At 42.5% G+C, this 7951-nt stretch overlaps 1 pseudogene; it reads right to left on the reverse strand.

Annotated features, from left to right (window-relative positions):
* Positions 1–200: 200 nt before the first annotated feature.
* On the reverse strand, positions 201–1066 carry LOC135519864 (type-2 angiotensin II receptor-like; annotated as a pseudogene).
* Positions 1067–7951: the final 6885 nt, after the last annotated feature.

The raw sequence follows: 7951 nt of genomic DNA on the forward strand, positions 1-7951 counted from the left end.
ATTTGATTTCAAACAATATTCATTATTATACTGTGGAAATTGTCAATGATGGCTTTAAATCTTACAGATTGTGGCTTTGAGATCAATGGGGACGACTGAGTCAGACTGGATTGGTACTGTTCTCTGGATGGGTGTTTCTGCAGGGAATCTTTATAGGAATGGATCCAAACAGCTGTTGATGAAGGTCAGAGATCCAACAATTAATGGGCCTCCCAGACTCCTCTCAGAGCCTTATCCCCTTTAAAGATCGCTGACAATCCCAGCAAATTCATGACATGGTGAGGAGTCCAAAGAACGGAAAATGTCACTACTATACTGGTCACTAATCTGGTCATCTTGGGGCTCCTGAAAAACGCTGTTTGGTTCACTCTTTATGGAGGCGGATATAGGCTGTGGCCATGATGGAGAAAGGAACTACAAATCCCAGAACAGTCTTTAGGAGCAACATTATCCACTTGCTGAGCGTCTGATGCTTTAAAACAAACATACACTGGAAATGTCCATTCTCAACCTGCTTCAAATCTTGCAACACCCAATTAGGGATAGATAGGACCCCGCTACCCCCACAGGACAACCAGCAGTCCCCTTTCTTTTGCCACTCCCAGCAAGGCCCAAGTCTGTGGATACAGAACCTGGAGGTAACGCTGGATGCTCATCGTGATAGTCAGCAAGCTGGTGTAGATGCTACAGTAAATCAGGATGGACATTAACTTATCAAATAGACCGACCCATTATCCAGCTAAACAGAATGCTGTGGATCCATGCAGGCAGGGTGACAAGGCATAGCAGGTCTGATGCAGCCAAGTTCAACATCAGTCTCCGGCTCAAACTGGATAGATGGTGGTTCCGACAGAGGACGACTATCACTGCGATGTTCCCGGGTATGCCGATGAGGAAGCAGAGAGACAGGACCACGCCAGGGGCCAGACCACCCCGGTTCCAAGGGATGGGTGCAGGACTGAGGAAGGAGGCATTAGAGTTGGAGGAGTTTAGGGTGAAGGAGATGAAGGTGGAGGAGTTGCGTTGCTCCATTTCTAGCAGTGAGTCAAGATGACCGGCAAATGGCTCTGAGTAACAGGCAGTCCGATAAAATACAGTGTTCATGTGATGCATGCGGTACACTATTTTAAACCGTTGTTTATCTGTACAGTGAATTTGCTAACCAAATTTAGTGTTAGTGAATAGGTAATTAGGGAAAGGCCATGTTGTCATGAAAGCTAGGAGTGGTGGGTGTGGAGTCAAAGAGAGCAAGGCTTCCAGTGTAGACAGATTTATTCTGCTGGGTCTTGCCAACATACAGGCACAATGACCAATACACAGATAAGTCCCACAAAACCAGGAAAATAACAAATCAACAGCAAAAATACGTATAAGCAAAACCAAACTCTACCACTGACAGAGAGGAATAAGCCCCACAAAATCAGGCCCTGGAAGTTTAAATAGCCCCGAATTAACAACAAATAATGTACAGGTGAAAACAATTAGGACAAAACCAACAGAAATCAAAAAATCGGTTGCTAGTAGATGGGGAAAAATGAATGGAAACTGAACCATGGAATAGGGAGAGCAGACGGAAGTCATGACACTTTTTGATGTTCTGAACTTCTGTAGGAAATAGAATGGGACTTCTGAATGTACTGTATTCTTCCTGTGAAACAACAGATGACAAGGAACTGATCTAGAGGAAGAATCTTAGATAACCAGTCAGACTAAAAACATGTTCAATTGTAATTTTACATTGAATGTGTTTTCAGTCAAAGGCAGGACTGGAAAACAGCTGTAGAAAAAAATGGTTCGCCAATAGAACCATACTCCTCTCAGAGCCTTATCCCCTACAAAGATTGCTGACAATCCCAGCAAGTTTATGACATGGTGAGGAGTCCAAAGCACGGAAAATGTCACTACTATACTGGTCACTACTATACTGGTCACTAATCTGAGGGCTCCTGAAAAACCATTTTGGTTCACTCTTTTTTCATTGAAGGATTCTTCCTGTATCCTCTATGAATGGTTCTAGTCTTTAATCCAAAACAGTCTGATCTTCCTTTCCAGGCATGCTGAGCAAACACTAAAACAAACATGTGAAAGATTTCAAATGTCCATTTGAACCTGGCCTGTTGTCACGCAACTCTTTCCGGCCTCAAGGTCACCATGCTGCTCCCCCAGGGCACAACCTGTCACCAGCGTTTCTTTAATGACACTCACCTAGACTCCACCACCTCCTTGATTACCTGCCCTATATATGTCACTCCCTTTGGTTTCTTCCCCAGTCGTCATTGTTCATGTTTCTTGTTTTGTCCTTTTACTTATTAGATGTGATTCACTCCCTGAACTTGCTTCCCGACTTTCAGCGAACATCGTTGCATCTGTGATGTTGTATTGGAAAACTGAGATGAATATTATATAAATAATCAATGGATGTCAACATATTCAAATAATGATTGACATATTTTCATTAAAAACATTATTTTGATTAATTTATTCATACTATTTCATTCAAACTCATTTGGGGGCTCCTGAATGGTGCAGCGGTCTAAGGCTTTGCATCTCACTGCAGTCCCTGGTTCAAATCCATGGGTGCATCACATCCAACCGTGATTGGGAGTCCCATAGGAGATGGCTGGAGTAGGCCGTCTCCATTGTAAATTGACCGAATTTGTTCTTAACTGACTTGCCTAGTTAAATAAAAGGTTACACTTCCGCAAGATATAGTCCCGACACAAATCTGTAGGTTTGCTTCCCAAATTGAGGTTGGTCATTTGTTCGGGAAAGCCATGAGTCATGAAAGCTAGTCTTTTTGTTCTGTATCTATGGACGCGACCCAGTCGTTCATTCTAAATGTTCTATTGCCATACTGGCTGGCAACGTTCTTATCCCTTGCTTGTTAGCTAGCTAACTACGGCTAACTTAGTCACGTCAAACGTCAAAAATACGCATTTGCATTTGTTTAAGCTGTTTTCAGAGACATTTATATGGATGCATCCATAACAATGAGCTAATGACACACGATTTCGCCTGACATAGAAAATGTGCTCTCATCGGTGAAAACGGTTGTTCAGAGGACAAAACCAACAACACAGCTAACACAATCACTTCAAACACTGGAGCTTTAAAGACCGCCCGAACAGGGAGCTGCACTTCATTTCGTTTGACCTTTTTGTAAATTGAAATTTCTTTGTATATATCCATAAAAATGATGATGATTTCGAGGGCTTAGAAACCAGCCAGTCTAAAAAACATGTTCAATCCCTAATTTTACCCCGAATGTGCATTTCTCTGGGACAGCTGGAGATCGAATTTAAATATTGAAACAATGTTGCAAAGTCGTTGAGACAGGCAGCAAAGTTTATACAAATCTCTGTGGTTGTAAACTTAATGTTCGTCGAAAAGAAATGTGAGATAATGTTCAGATACTTTTTATAGTGGGGTTCAAGTTTATACTTTCCCTACCTGAGCTGATGAGTCAGTGGATTGCGCTAGTCAGATGAAACAGAGTTTCAGGAACAGGGGCTCTTCCTACCGTCCCTGGGAGGGGTTCTAGTCTTTGAGTGGGTTGAGTCACTGATGTGATCTTCCTGTCTGGGTTTATGTGTCGGGGGCTAAAAAGTTTGTTATATCTGGAGTATTTCTCCTGTCTTATTCGGTGTGTGCTCTCTCTAATTCTCTCTTTCTCCATTCTTTCTCTCTCTCGGAGGACCTGAGCCCTAGGACCATGCCTCAGGACTACCTGACATGATGACTCCTTGCTGTCCCCAGTCCACCTAGCCGTGCTTGTTCCATGTTTAAACTGTTCTGCCTTTTATTTATTATTGCACCATGCTGGCCATTTATCAACATTTGAACATCTTGGCCATGTTCTGTTATAATCTCCACCCGTGAGATGAACAGCCAGAAATAACTGGATGCCACCCCACATATTCTGGTTCCTCTCTGGTTTCTTCCTAGGTTTTGACCTTTCTAGGGAGTTTTTCCTAGCCAACGTGCTTCTACACCTGCATTGCTTGCTGTTTGGGGTTTTAGGCTGGGTTTCTGTACAGCACTTTGAGATATCAGCTGATGTACGAAGGGCTATATAAATACATTTGATCTGATAAATATACTGTAATGAAACAGCAGGGAGCAGATCTCGAACCCTCGACCTTCTAGCCTGAGGTCCGGTGGGCTATCGACTGTGCTGCAAAAGCATGCTCTTGTGACAGAGTCGATTTCCATGCTTATAAACCCAGGGTCGTTACACTACTCCTCCTTTCAAAGAGGGTGTCCTCATTTCAACATCCTAGGTTAAGCCGGTAGTAACTTGTGAAATAGACACTGGCTGGAATGCGTTTTTAACCAATCAGCATTCTTCACTGGCATAGTAGCCTGGCCTCCTTCCAACCTAAAGCCTGTGACTCATCTGATAATCAATGTGATTTTGTTTCACTGAATCTCTGTCTGTATATTTAGTTAATTGATCTCTGGCTGGACAAGTGGAGAAGTGATATCTCGTTTATTCGCTCACTGATTTATAAACATTTAGCATTCGTTATACAATGGGTGGGTTTAATCCTGAATGCTAATTGGTTAAAAGGACATTCTAGACGGTGTCTATTCCACAAGTTACCACCGGTAGAGAATGTGTGATCAACAAACGCTATGAGTACATATGGATATATGTCTTAAACAGAGTTGGTCCCTGTTAAGATACCTTAAAAATGTACTCTCTTCATCTCCCCGTTATTCATGAGCTGATCTGTTATCTCTATAATCATCAATTTGATTTGGTAAAATAGTAAATGTTCTGTCATCTGTTGGAGTTTATCGAGCTAGCTTAATGACTTTGATCATTTGACTTTTGTTTGGGCTGCCGTTAGCCTATAGCCCTACTCGGTGGTGTCGAGATAGTCTGGTGCTTCTGCTGAAATGCACTGAATTCATTGAGGAAGGTAATAAAGCTCGGGAATTTATGAACGCCCCGTTTCGCAAATTCACAACAAAATCACTGCCAATCAAAGTTACTCTATCATTATTAAGGGTGCGTTGGTCAATTCACTCTGACTATCTACTCCGACTTCAGAGCACTCTGGTCTGAGTGTGCCAGAGCACAGAATAACTGATGAATTTGCGAACACTCCACACCAGTTGAATACGGCCAGTGTCATTGTAAACGCTGGCTAAAAAGCGTAGTTAAATTGACTGTAACACAGTTACAGTCACCAACGCTCTGGATAACATCAAAACAACCTAACCAGCTCTGCTAGGGTGAGTAAAATGATCAGAGTGAGGAGTTCTCTCATTTGTATCTGGAAGTAGCTAGCAAGCTAACCAATGTTAGCCGGTTAGCTTGGGTGCTTGACTGCTGTTGTGAGGCCAGAGCGTTATGAACACTCCGAGAGTGAAACGCTCTGAATTTACAAAAGGACAATCTAACTACACTCTGAATTTATGAACTCCCAGAGCGCACTCTGGCACTGCGGATTTAATTCATGAACACATCCTAAATATCAGTTTCCCTTGCAGTGAAATCTTTACATAGTGTCCTAGCCAAACCTGCAATGTGGTGCAGCGACAATCTTAATTTTAACCCTGGCATAGTGACCATATTTTGGTTTTAAACGCTTTAAATGGGCACTTCTAATTTTTTCCGGTATTCCCCGGGAGTCTCGGGATAAATATGAAGAATTATATTATCACGGAACTTGCCAAGATATAAATGGTAGTTTATCTGTGCTTAGTAACATCTGTTGATCTGGTAGTGAATATATATTTGGTCAACATTTAGTATATGACTGATCAGTGTCCCAATACTGTTACAGTGAATTACAAGACTGAAAATAACTCTACCTACCGGAACGCATTGAGCTATTTCACTTGGCAGTTTAACAGCCATTGTTATTCAGCAAACAGTACATGTTTCACCATCACACACGCATTACCAAGCATCCATTATAGTATTATGTACATGAAATCTCCCAGTATAAGAGGCCATTACGATGCTTACATTGGCTCTTCTGTAGTCTCAATCTGTTTCTCTGTAGCAGTGTTTTATACATGTGGGGCTTATATTACAGTAATCACCACCGTCAGTTCCCATTGGCTCAACTTATTCACTATTCTCCATACTCTTCCAGATGTATTACACAAATCTATATGACCTATGTCAGTGGACGTATACAGGGAACATCTAACCAGCTGTGCCCCCCTGAAAGATCAACCTTGTGAACTGTGTGTCAACTCTTGAACTGTGCCCCCTGAAAGATCATTGTTGAAAGTGAACTCCCCCTTGAACTGTGCCCCCTGGAAATGTGAAAATGCTGTGCCCCCTGAAAGATCATGTGTGAATCAATTGTATGTGGAAAGATCAACTAACTGTGCCCCCTGAAAGAACAACTCTTGTATAAAGATCAACTGACAGGAAGCCTGGATTCACAGCCATGGTATTCAACATGGACACTATTTGATAGCACAGTCCAGACCTCAGTTCAAATACTATGTTAAATCGTTCAAATAATTGTAACTTTTGCTTTAGCCAGCCTTAATTGCAAGATGGGAGGGGTTTGCAGTTTTGGGAGTAATCTATTGGTACATTCAGCCAGGGAAGCTCAGTCAAGCACAGACAAAGTATTTTTAAATGATTGCTAATAGTATTTGAACCCAGGTCTTGTGGAGGGTACTCTATCTGAGAGAGCCCAGACCTGCTGAGTGACTAATCACTGTGTTAACTGTATAGAGGCTTGAAGTGACTTTCAAAGCTGAGAGAATGTCAGCCCTGCTATCTGTCTTGTTTTTGACAACTACCATTACAAACAGCTTACTGAATAGCACATAAGTACAGTATACAGGGGTTTGGGGATATATTGGCATCTTTCCACTATCCTATCAGGTCTTACTGGAAGAAAAACACGTAATAAATTGACAAAATTCCAAAGTAGAACAATATCGTGAAACCTTTTTAAAAGTTAAAAGGCTGTAGGATGGTTACAGTAACCTCATATCTAAATGGTGTTGCTGTGCTGTGCTCCCTAGTCCCTACTTCATCAGGAGTAACCAAGCAGGAGGTGGAGTGTGATTGGTCTCGCTTCATGGTATTCCAAACCCTCCCCTCCCCGTGGTGTGTCTGGGGTGTACTGTATATCCAGTCTGATCCCAGAACCTGCTAGGTTTCCCATCCACACAAAGTTAACGGGTGAGTCCAAAATGGTACCTCTATTCTTTAAACTGGGCCCAATGGAGCTCCAGTCAAAAAGTAGCGCACTTATATAGGGAACAAGTGTGCCATTTGGGACACGACACACACTTATTGAATATCAAGTGGATGTCAAACTGCCACAGTGGGATGGTAGGCAACTAGATGGTGATTGGGGATTGGTGAAGAGGGTGACTGTGAAATAGTTTAGTCACTCCGCATCTCTTCAAAGAGAACACACCCAATGATGTTTTATCTGAAGAGAAGTCAATATAGAACAGATACATTCCAGCTTGTTTACATTGTTGCATATCTGTTGTAACTCTACTTGTATACACCCCTAATCTCTTAGAGTAATATACACTCTGTGGTGCATAAAAACCTCATACACACAGCTCTATTGTTCCTTATTCAGATTGCTTGATATGATTACAGTGTGTGGTGAAATGAATTAGCCGTTGCCTAAAATGAAGCATTTGAAAGCAACGTAGGCAGCTAGGGGCTTTCCATTGCCCTAGTTTCCATGGCTTTAGAGCTGAGAGACAGAAGGGGAGAGAGTGAGACAGATGTGGAGAGATAGAGAAAGACAGAGGGGGAGAGAGTGAACAGGAGAGAGTGAGGGAAACAGGGGGGAGAGAGAGGGAGAGAGAGAGTGTTCTGATGACATTTCATGTTGCCGTGGAGAGGTAGAGGAGAGTCGTGGTGGTGCTAGATAATGAGAACAGCAGTGCAGACTGGCTCAGGTTCAGAGCAGGCCCAGGCCAGGGAGAGAGAGAGAGATGTCTG

The sequence above is a fragment of the Oncorhynchus masou genome, chromosome 29, assembly GCF_036934945.1.
Source record: "Oncorhynchus masou masou isolate Uvic2021 chromosome 29, UVic_Omas_1.1, whole genome shotgun sequence".
NCBI lineage: Eukaryota > Metazoa > Chordata > Actinopteri > Salmoniformes > Salmonidae > Oncorhynchus > Oncorhynchus masou.